Raw genomic sequence first — 12,057 nt, 5'->3', positions numbered from 1 at the left:
CGCTAAACTCCATTCCACTGGGGTAAGTGGAAAAACAACTCCTAATTTTCAAATCTATTTCCATAAATTTCAAACGACCAAAATGGAATAAATTACCGCACAGTTGGTGCAAAATTGACTGTTTTTGATAGCCCATTTTGATTGAATGTATTTAGAGGGAGCGGGCCATTTGGCATAAAGTCATTTGGCATAACGGACATTTGGCATAATTGTGACCAGCGTCAAAAGTGAGGGTCTTTTGGCATAACGGACATTTGGCATAATTTTTCTTTGCGTTCGCTAAATGGTGACTAAGTGGTGCGGGAAACACCCCCGAATAGTAAATATAACACCCGTCGATAACAATATTAAAAAGACATTATCCTCTCGTGGAAAGAATGCATTTGCAGTGCAATGCAAAAGTAGGCGCATGCCCTGATTAGAGCAGTGGTAGATGTAATCCCTTCTTTAAAAGTAGGCGTGTGGCCGTATTATGGCAATGAAGGATGTGATCCCTTCTTTAAAAGTATGTGCTTGTCTGGATTTTGGTAATGGAGGATATGATCTCTTCTTTAAAAGTAGGCGCTTTCCCGGATTAAGGTCATGGTGGATGCGATCCCTTCTTTAAAAGTAGGCGCTCGCCCGGAGTATGATGATGGTGGATGTGATTCTTACTTTAAAAGAAGGCGCTTGCCCGGATTGTGGCAGTGGTGGATGTGATCCCTTCTTTAAAAGTAGGCGCTTGCCCGGATTATGACAATGGTGGATGCGATCCCTTCTTTAAAAGTAGGCGCTCGTCCGGAGTATGATAATGTTGGATGTGATTCTTTCTTTAAAAGTAGGCGCTTGCCCGGTTTATGATTATGGTGGATGTGATGCTTTCTTTAAATGAAGGCGCTTGCCCGGATTGAGTCAGTGGTGGATGTGATCCCTTCTTTAGATGTGATTCCTTCTTTAAAAGAAGGCGCTTGCCCGGATTGAGGCAATGGTGGATGTGATCCCTTTTTTAAACATAGGCGCTTTCACGGATTATAGCAGTGGAGGATTTGATTTATTCTTTAAAAATAGGCGCTTGTCCGGATTGAAGCAATGGTGGATGTAATCCCTTCTTTAAAAGTAGGTGTGGCCTGAATTGTGGCAATGGTGGATATAATCCCTTCTTTAAAAGTAGGCCCTGCCCGGAATATGGCAATGGTGAATGTTACTCCTTCTTTATAAGTAGGCGCTTGTCGGGAATAAATCAATGGAAGATGTGATCTCTTCTTCGAGCAGCACAATTCAGATTGATTTGGTTACAATAACTCATATGTGACTTGATTGGTTTTAGTAACTCGTCTACGACAAGTGTGTTGCTTGAGTTTTTGAAGTTAGGCGCTTGCCCGGATTAAGGCAACGGTGGATTTGATCCGGTCTTAAGGCGCATGCCCGGATTGAAGCAATGGTGGATGTAATCCCTACTTTAAAAGTAGGCATTTGGCCGGAATAAGTCAATGATGGATGTGATCCCCCCTCGGAAGTAATTCTGCCGTTTTGTTATTTCGTTCTTCCGGAAAATGTCTACCATCAGTCTAAATTTATCAGAATACAGCCTCGACCTACTTTATCAACGCTAAAGATTACATGAAATATCTCTTTCGCTTTCACAGTTCGAAATTATGCCAAATGCCCGTTATGCCAAATGACCATTGTGCCAAATGACCTTTATGCCAAACGACCATATGCCAAATGGTGTTATGCCAAATGACTTTATGCCAAATAACCTAGACCCGTATTTAGATCATTTAAACTGGTTTTACAAAAGATATTTTAGTTACTAGATAACGATTGTCGCTTCGGTTCCCTTTGTTCTGCTGTCCGGAACATGTTGAGTACCAAGCTGTCAAATCGTATGGATTTTCCTTCTTTGACATTTAGCTCCCCTATCCTCCCCTATTTACGCTTCCACACCAACGGCGACAGAATCGCTGTCGCCAAGCGATAGAATCGCGGCGCGACTGTCGCGTCGCGTGTGTTTGGGGGGACCCTTTGTTCTTCCCGTCTCTTATGTTCTTATCAATTCGAATTCTTAATTTTCCATAATTCTTAAAACGGATGTATACAACATATACCTATTTTTGTTTTCCTTTCATCTGTCACCACTGGGTGATATCTATTCAAGACGACTAGATCGGAAGAATACAATCCCGACTTGATTAGAACGACCGATTCTATCCTCCTGCTCGGGACTTAATGCTCTTGTTCCGACGGATATGAGATCAAACCAGCACGCTTGCAGTCAAAGGAATGGTGGCGGACGGATTGGAGGAACTTTTTTGGAAAAGAGAAAGAGTGCCGGGCGTCCTGTAGTCTGTTGGTACATGAGTTTTTTTGTGCATGGCTGCCGTTTGTTTGCTGCTGGCTGCTATGGTGAGTCCACTCGGTTATGTACCCACCGAGTAATCACTCCGACTGGAGTGGGATTGGTGGGAAGGGTATTTTATTTTCGTGCAGATTTTTTCCCATTCTAAAGCTAATGTTTCGCGTTGCCTGCGGTGTGCGAGTACGTTTATTTCGACGCGGAGGCAAGGATGGATGTGGTTTGGAAGCGATCCCGGACGATAGAGTCACCGAAAACTAAAGACTAACATGAATACTGGGATGATGATGGTGGGGTGGAAAGTAGAAGTAAATAGAAATTTCCCAGAATGACCTGTTTGTGAAAGGGAGCTGGAATGAGCAGTGTTGGCAGTAACATAATTATGGACGTTTATATCTTGATCTTGATGTTGAGTTGAAAATCGGTGTGATCTCACTTTCTTAATACTATTCTAAATTACCAACTCGCTTCGACGAATCATCTACATTTTGATTTTTCATTTTCGTGTTTTGCTTTCTGGTTTTACAAGCGTTCTCGTTTGCTCTCATAGCTACCTTGCAAAAACTGACTGAAAACTAGGTTTCTCACGAGGAAATGCGTTTTGTCACTTTTCTCTTTTCTTGAAATGAAGCTCTTATTATCGACTTATTACCAATGTTTATTTATGAGCACGGCAAACCCTTAAGCTGTACAATAGCTGATCAAAAAATAGAAAGCCTCATAAATTTTTGCTTCTGCATGTATATGGAATATCTGAAATAAAAATCGAAATATTCAAAATAGCTTTTTAGCAATTCCATGTGACAGTAAAACCAAATGCCTGTAGCAACAAAAATTTCGAGTGCAAAAGAGGAGGGATATCCTGCCAATTATTTCATAGTTGACGTATCAACCATTCAGAGTTTCAGTGAATATGACTTGGGGAAGGGGGCAATATGCCCTTGCTAAGCAAACACTGTTCTATTGTCTTATTTGTAACGCTATTCATGGGTATTTTTACATTATGCATCAGTTAAACAAGATAGCTAGTTGATGGCATTCAAAAATTGTAAAAAATCTCCATCATATTGATAATATTCACATTTCAAAAAAAGTGGTGATATTTTGTTGCCGGAAAACTCATGAGGCAAAACGCCTTTTAAGCTGGCAGCTCTAGGGAACAAAGTACCACGCGTCGGCGAATCAGCATTCTAGTATGGATAGTCCGTGGAGACGCAAGTACTTTGTAGGTTATTACTACTAGGGCGTTTTGCCTCGCCAAAATGTTAGATGTTTCTTCAAAATGTGTAATTTTCGGTTTTCCGACTTTCCCATGCACTTTTGAAACTTTCTTCGCCTATCCCACATAATTTTAGATCTAGTTTTGTTACGGACATCTTAATGACGGTAAATATCAGGAAACCACAAAGGCGTTTTGCATCAGGGGGGTGGGCGTTTTGGGGCCTCTTCCCTACTGATAATTCAACCGCTGTAACATCGATAGGGTAGAGGCCCCAAAACGCCCCCCGATGCAAAACGCCTTTTGTAGATTTCCTCATATTTACCGTCATTAAGATGTCCGTAACAAAACTAGATCTAAAATTATGTAGGATAGGCGAAAAAAGTTTCAAAATAGTGCATGGGAAGGTCGGAAAAACCGAAAATTTCCACATTTTGAAGAAACATCTAACATTTTGGCGAGGCAAAACGCCCTAGTGACAATAACCTACAAAGTACTTGCGTCTCCACGGACTATCCATACTAGAATGCTGATTCGCCGACGCGTGGTACTTTGTTCCCTAGGAGCTGCCAGCTAAAAGGCGTTTTGCCTCATGAGTTTTCCGGCAACAGAATATCACCACTTTTTTTGAAATGTGAATATTATCAATATGATTGAGATTTTTACCAATTTTTGAATGGCATCAACTAGCTATCTTGTTTAACTGATGCATAATGTAAAAATACCCATGAATAGCGTTACAAATAAGACAATAGAGCAGTGTTTGCTTAGCTAGGGCATATTGCCCCCTTCCCCCTACGTTGCATGATTCAAATCTCGTTTAAGTGTCTACGGTCTGAAATGTGTTGTATGTAATGTAATAATGTTGTGTTGTAATGTAATAAGAAATAGATATAAAGAAATCACTTTTTTGTACCATATCACAGTTTTTTTTGACGGATGAGGAATATTGATGATTTCTTCAAGTTTAGCCAACTCGAGCAGCAAACGATGTCGATAAATATAGGGCAGAATCGAATGAAAGAGTATAAATTCTTGCTTTAAAATTGCGAGAGGAAATACTTGAATTTGATTTCGCCAACACTGTCACCAACATTATATACCGTTGCTTTTTAACCCGCTTGTGTTCGTTTTTTGAAAGTAGTTTCACCATTTCTCCTGCCGGCAACAGGACAAGTGGGTGGTAATACAGGCTAGTCTCCAACAACACGGCCAAGTGTGTTTAGTGCTTGCATGTGGCTTTCGTATCACAGCCGAGACCATGCTGAAAGTGATGCGGTCGTGATTGTTTGTCATCACCGAGGGTGTGGTCATTTGGTGATCATTTGCGCAGAGCTTGTAAAAATATCACATTTCGGTGGTAGAATTTTAAAATGTGTTGCATCGAGCGTTAAATGCCTAGAATCACTTACTCTGTAAGTATCAAAATTCAAATAACAAACTGTCAGTCGTTAATAGCTGAAAACGGTGATACTGTCTTCATGAGAAAATATGCTGTTGTGATGATTAATCTGCATGTTAGTCGAACTCTGCCTAAGAAATTGATTACATCCTTGACAATCATCACCCACTGTGTAGTAAGAGGCTTGACTGTATTCTCTCCCCCCCTAGTCTCCCCTGTTCACCGCCATTCAGCGCGGCACATTTTCATCCCATGCCCTCACCTAATCTCACCGTAACGAAACGCACAAACATGCACGAGCAATAGAAATTTTCGGCCTGGCGCGTGATCCTCATTTTTATTTTCCGACCGTGTGTGATGCTGCAAATTCAATGCTCGAAATTTTCTTTTTACTGGGAATAATTTTGTATTTGTGCTTTGTTTTCATTTTCATCCCGGTGATGTTTTTCTTTTGTTTCGATGGCTCGTTATTTTTTTTTCCTCCCATGTTGATTGGAAAAGGTAGGAACACTATACTATACTGGTTTAAGCAATGCAATGGTGGAAAATGATGTTGTGAATGCTGGAAGAGTTAAAAAAAGCAGTTCTCATTTACATACTTTCCTGGCCGGGTGTACAAATTAAAGTATTGACTTTATTGATGATAAATTTTAGCATTCGTGTCATTTCTTAATGTGTGTATGTGAATGAGATACCTTTTACTGATTATAAGTTTTCTTTTATCTTGAGTTTGATGACCTAGCTATTCGTAGTTGCTACTCCGTAGCTAATCAAAGCAATTAAACGTGGGCAGCACGGTAGCAGGGAGTATGTCCAAGGGCTTGTCGATCCCTCCTCATGGTCATTGCGAGTTTTTTTTTCCTGTTCGGGTGTGCCACTGCCCCGGGCAGCATGGACTATGTCCAAGGGCTTGACGATCCCTCCCCAGGCCATCTGCGAGTTGTGGGGCTTGCCTAGGATGTGGTGGGGTTTGACAGTGGGCCCTGTTAAACCTCTAGAAAAGGTGCATGTATCCGCAAGTAGGCTCCACCAAAGCGACCGTGTGTCGCTCAAAGCGCACAAGCCCAAGTCCTGGTGTTAGGTGGGACGCTAAACAGCCCTGACACGACGGCCCTCCGACGAGACAGGAGGTTTGCGCAGGCCCAATAAGCCGCCTAGAAAACCAATCATTACGAACAATATAAGAGATAATGCGACTCGATATAATCGGCAAAGACCTAGGCGACGGTACAATTTTCAATAAGTCCGTCCAGCTATTTGGTTTCGCCGACGACATAGATATTATGGCACGTAACTTTGAGAAGATGGAGGAAGCCTACATCAGACTGAAGAGGGAAGCTAAGCGGATCGGATTAGTCATCAACACATCGAAGACGAAGTACATGATAGGAAGAGGTTCAAGAGAAGACAATGTGAGCCACCCACCACGAGTTTGCATCGGTGGTGACGAAATCGAGGTGGTAGAAGAATTTGTGTACTTGGGCTCACTGGTGACTGCCGAAAATGACACCAGCAGAGAAATTCGGAGACGCATAGTGGCTGGAAATCGTACGTACTTTGGACTCCGCAAGACGCTCCGATCGAATAGAGTTCGCCGCCGTACCAAACTGACAATCTACAAAACGATAATTAGACCGGTAGTCCTCTACATCAATTGCATCAGCTGTTGGGAGAACCATCCATCGTTCACACCGCGAAAATCGGAAGACTGCGATGGGCCGGGCACGTAGCCAGAATGTCGGACAGTAACCCGGTGAAAATGGTTCTCGACAACGATCCGACGGGCACAAGAAGGCGAGGTGCGCAGCGGGCAAGGTGGATCGATCAGGTGGAAGATGACTTGCGGACCCTCCGTAGACTGCGTGGTTGGCGACGTGTAGCCATGGACCGAGCCGAATGGAGAAGACTCTTATATACCGCACAGGCCACTTCGGCCTTAGTCTGAATAAATAAATTATGTGTGCCACTGCGACCAATTATTAGATCTATTTTAGCGTTACCTGTATCCTTAGTGTTTAAGTGCATGTCGAATTACTCCAGTGCTATTGAGAAGCAATGCAGTATCGCTTTCGATACAGTTGTTATTTTGTTTTCTCAAGACCACCATGACAAGGTACCGATATTTAGACCCTTCATAGAGAGCAATCTCATTGAAGGCGCGCCCCTTATCAATAGGAAATCAACCCTTTCTTGAGAAAACAGAACGATTATACTGTTTTTGGCCATGCATCGGAGCCCTAGCCACATCCTTGTCTTGCTTCTAGAATATCACCAGTAAAACACTTAAAACCCGGGATTTAGCTCTGTCTACAAGACCATTTCAAGCAAGAGCATTTGTTCAGTAATAAGAACTTCCGTGTGTTCCTCTCCTTACCATTTTCACCAGTTCATGATGAGTTCATGATTTCGATAGTCATTCGCCGCGTGAAGTTTTGTGCAAGTACCCATTTGGGAACATTACAAACGCCGCGCAGTTACCACAACATATTGCCCTAGCTAGAAAAATGGATAAAGCTAGGGCTCTGTTTGGTAGATCTTACACCGCAACACACTACGTCAAAGTGATATACCGTGTTACATTGCGAGTTAGGTGGCTTGCCTAGGATGTGGTGGGGTTTGACAGTGGGTTCTGTTAAACTTTTACAAAAAGCTGTATGTATCCGCCAGCAGGCTATATCAAAGCGACCGTTCGCCGCTCAAAGCACAATAGCTCAATCCAGGAGCGTCGAAAACGGCAGCGTCAACGGACAAGAGCGGAAATTGAGATAGATACAATGAATCAAGGGCTGACAGTTCTGTCATCCCACTCCTTAAGTAAAGCCGGGTGACGGCGTCTTGAAATGGCGGGTGGGCTAATGCAACAGCCGCCTTCCGTCCCGTAAAACCATGGCAGGCCTTGTTGCACGCCGCTTCAATCCAGCCATCTTGCTAAACCAAGCAAATAGGAGTAGGACCAATTGATTCCTTCCTGGCTTCACCGATCCGGCTTAGAACACCGATGTGTCAACCCCCGCATGGCGTCACTGCATCAGCAAATATAACCATGGGATCAAGAATGCAACTACTCCAGCTGAGTTCGAGGGCAGCCCTAAGGGAGGATCCAACAGTCATGAATAAAGCTAAGCCAACAAACAAAGAAACGGATGTGAACCCCTTCGCAATAAGAGGTTTGGAGAGATCTCCACCCAACACATCAGGTGCGAGAGACATGGAGCTGAAGGAGACGAGTAGCGAAATAGTCGTCGTGGAGGGCGATAACGTTGCACCAATAGTCGACAAGCAGGAGCACAATACGGTGGAGATAGGATTGAGTGGCGGGCAATATGTCAAAAGACCTAAAGCTGAACCTGCTTAAGCTTCGCAATTTGGCTCTTGTTGCAAAAGCAGGAACAGGAAGTGCTTGCGGCTAGGCTGGAAGGCTGTGGCAAAGCGGAGAAGAGCACACTCAGCGACAGAGCGGCAGAAAAGAGGACAGACAAGCGAGCTAGGGACTCGCTCGGCATTACGCGCCATCCACAGAACAAGCAAGAAAGAACGGCGTAAGAAGGAAGCAAGGGCGAAATAAGCCAGTCGGCCACCGGAAGTCCCTGGCAAACGGTTGTCAGGAAACCGAAGAAGAAAGCGGTGAGAGTCAGAGAGAAGGGTGAAGCACTCTTTATTAAAACAAAGAAAGGCGATGCTAAGCGCCGAGAAACTGGTGGACCTCGGTAAAGAGGTTCGCAGCACAAGGCGAACGAGAGCGAGCGAGATGATCTTTGTCGGTACCTCATATGGAGCGCTAGCCCAGGAAGTCCTAGGCGAGAGTGTAGAAGTGAGGGCTCTACACGACAAAGTTACCCTCCAATGTAAGCAGCCAGATGAGGTCACGACATCGGAAGAAAAGGCCATCAAGGACCAAGGTGGAGTGGTGGTGGCAAAGGCGTTCATCCGCCTGCGAAGAGGACCGCAGGAGATGCAGATTGCCACGGCCACTGCCACCGGCAAGATGATCAAAGTTGTTAAGCTAAAAGCTGGCTGGTCACTATGACCCGTCAGCCTCGATCAACCACCGGAAGTCGATTCTTATCGTAGGATTTATTCAGAACTCTACCACCACCCCATACGCTTGATTTGAAGATAGGAGGCTTACAAGACTGTTTATCAATTTGATATTTATGTTATTATCATCCATTATCTACAGTTCTCTTTTGGTGGGATTCTCATCGATTTGTTTTCGGCGAAAAATGAACTTTGCCAGACTATCCGGACGTTTCGGTCGATTTACTGGCCTTCGACCATCTTCTGCGGACAAAACTTCCAGTCACTTATTTTTCTAACAGACAGCCATTACTACTGTCTGTCTGTTAGTTATTTTTATTTCCGTTTGGCTTTCGCGTATGTCCATCATCTTCTTTTATATTTGCGACGTGCTTCTTATGAATTCTATACATTTCTGTTTAAAACTTGTCTGATTAGCTTTTATTTCGTCTGGTAGCATATTGAAAAGTCTAAATCCTTTGTAAAATAATGAGTTTTGTGATCCCGTCATCGTCATGTTTGGTAGTCGCAAATCGTTTGCTCTCCTTGTTGCACACTGATGTACATCTGATCCATGTTGTACATTAGTTGTCAAGTATTTCGGGGACAGTCCATTTCTATTTTTTAAAACTAGAATCAGTGTTTTAAGTGTGATTCGCTCCTCTATTAACATCCACTGTAGTATATCTCTCATAATTCTGCCTGATGTCATTCTGTCACATCCCAGGATCAGTCGCATCATCCTGTTTTAAACTGTTTGCATTCTACTTTTTTGCCTTTTCGAAGCTAAAAATGGTAGCGATGGACAGTAGGCTGGCCCAGGAAACAAAAGTTGTCTAATTTCACGGAGCACCCCAGGATTGTGTCTTTGGGTGAGAAAATCAATCTCTGAAAATTTCAGCTCAATCGCTTGTTGCATAAGCTGGCGCATTTGATTTGAAGTTTGTATGGGGATTTCAGCCAAAATGTATAGGAAAATACACCTCCGTCACTCATTCGATCTGAAAATTGGTTCTGATTGCTCGATTGACCTCAGAATTGCAAAAACGGCAGTTGGTATGCTACAGAACAATTTCACAGAACATTGCAAGATGATCAAATGAACTTTTATATAATTTTCGGCTGATTTATTAGGAGCTGATTTGTGTATTTTTGGGTTTTTTGATCGAATCGCATCAGCCGAAACGATTGAGCTGAAATTTTTAGAGATTGATTTTCTCAGTCAAAGACACCATTCTGGGGGGTGCCCCGTGGAATTCGACTTTTTTTTCTCCCCATAGTAATCTGGGCCAGTCTATTGGACATTATTCAAAATGTGGGGCAATTAATGCTTTATACACCAACACATTTACATACACATTTTCTTATTTTATTTTGAATATCATTCCATATTTCGAAGCTGCTTTGCGTATTGTGTAATCAACATGTTCATTAAAATTTAGTTTCTAATCGACCATCACTCCAAGGTACTTAACAACTTTTACTTGTTCAACGGTCTCATTATCGATTTCTATCTAGCATATCAGTAAATACTCATCTGAGTTCAGTGCGTGTTGGCTCTTGTTTCGGACAGCAGAACGATTGCGCGATTTGCCGAAATATTGTGTTCTGCATTGCGCGGCAGTCAGTGGCTGTTTTGTCGTGTTTCTGTTAGAACATTCGTTACCCCCATTGCTTTTGCCCAGGACGGGCCGCCGTACCTAAGGATAGATGCGGCATCGCCTGCCAGTAGCCTACGTCTACTGGCGCACACTTTGGAGCTGTTGGACATCATCCTCGATAATGTCGCCACAGCAGTCGAAGCCTTTTTGCACGCATATTCGAGATGGCTACCGAAGGTAAGCTTGTCGTCTATGATGACCCCAAGAATCTTCAGACTGCGCTTTGAAGTGATTGCGACGTCTCCCACCTGAACAACTGCATGTTGTGCCAACTTACGGTTACTGACGATAACCACCTCCGTCGTATGTTGAGCGAGCTCAAGGCCTCTCGCACTCATCCAGTCCGCCACAGTGCTGATCGCGTGTTCTGCGGTTAGTTCTACTTCGGGGATCGACTCCCCGTAGACCTCTAGGGTTGTATCGTCAGCAAAGCCGACGATCTTCATACCAGGAGGGAACTTTAACTTCAGAACCCTGTCATACATCAGGTTCCATAGAACCGGGCCCAGGATTGACGCTTGCGGGACTCCTGCGGTAATGGGAACACTTTTCTGACCGGCATCGGTCTCGTATAGCAGCACACGGTTATGGAAGTAGCTTTCCAAGATCCGGTACAGTCCCACCGGCAGGCTAAGCCGGTGTAACGAGAGCGCGATGGCATCCCAGCTTGCGCTATTGAATGTGTTTTTCACGTCCAGTGTCACCAACGCAAAGTATTCCTCGCCTTTTCCGTTGGATCGCTACCTCTGCAGTCTATAGCACTGAGTTGATAGCGTCCACCGTGGACTTACCCTTCCGAAACCCAAACTGGTTACTCGACAGGCCATCCGTACCCTCTGCGTACGGGGTGAGCCTGGTGAGGATGATCCTCTCGAGCAGTTTACCCGTCGTGTCGATCAGGCAAATTGGTCTGTACGCCGATGGGTCGCCCGGAGGCTTCCCGGCCTTCGGCAGCAGTACCAACTTCTGCCTTTTACATCTCTCAGAGAAACGACACTCATCTAGCCATCTCTGCATAGCTAGCCTGAACATGTTCGGGTTCGCCATGATCTCTGCCTTGAGCTCATCGCAAGGGAATTAGCCACTGCGAGTAACTCTTCGTTCGTCACCGGAGCCACTATTTCGGTCACACTCCCAGCGCCTTGCAACGCAGGAGGAGGCCAGGGACTTGTGGCTCGGGACGGGAAGAGTACTTCGATAATCCCCGCCAACCGGTCCGGTGACCGTTCGGGGGGTGAAGAGCCCCTTTTGGTCTTGGCCATAACGATCCTATAGACGTTACCCCACGGATTCGCGTTGGCACCCTCGCACAGGTTGTCGAAGCACGCTCTCTTGCTGCTCTTGATGGCCTTGTTAAGGGCCAGTCTCGCAGCTCGAAACACTTCACGGCGGACCGCTCGGTGTGGGCTCGTTGCGTCCTACG

The sequence above is a fragment of the Armigeres subalbatus genome, chromosome 1, assembly GCF_024139115.2.
Source record: "Armigeres subalbatus isolate Guangzhou_Male chromosome 1, GZ_Asu_2, whole genome shotgun sequence".
Lineage (NCBI taxonomy): Eukaryota > Metazoa > Arthropoda > Insecta > Diptera > Culicidae > Armigeres > Armigeres subalbatus.
The sequence above is the reverse complement of the archived record's forward strand: the minus strand, read 5'-3'. Positions refer to the sequence as shown.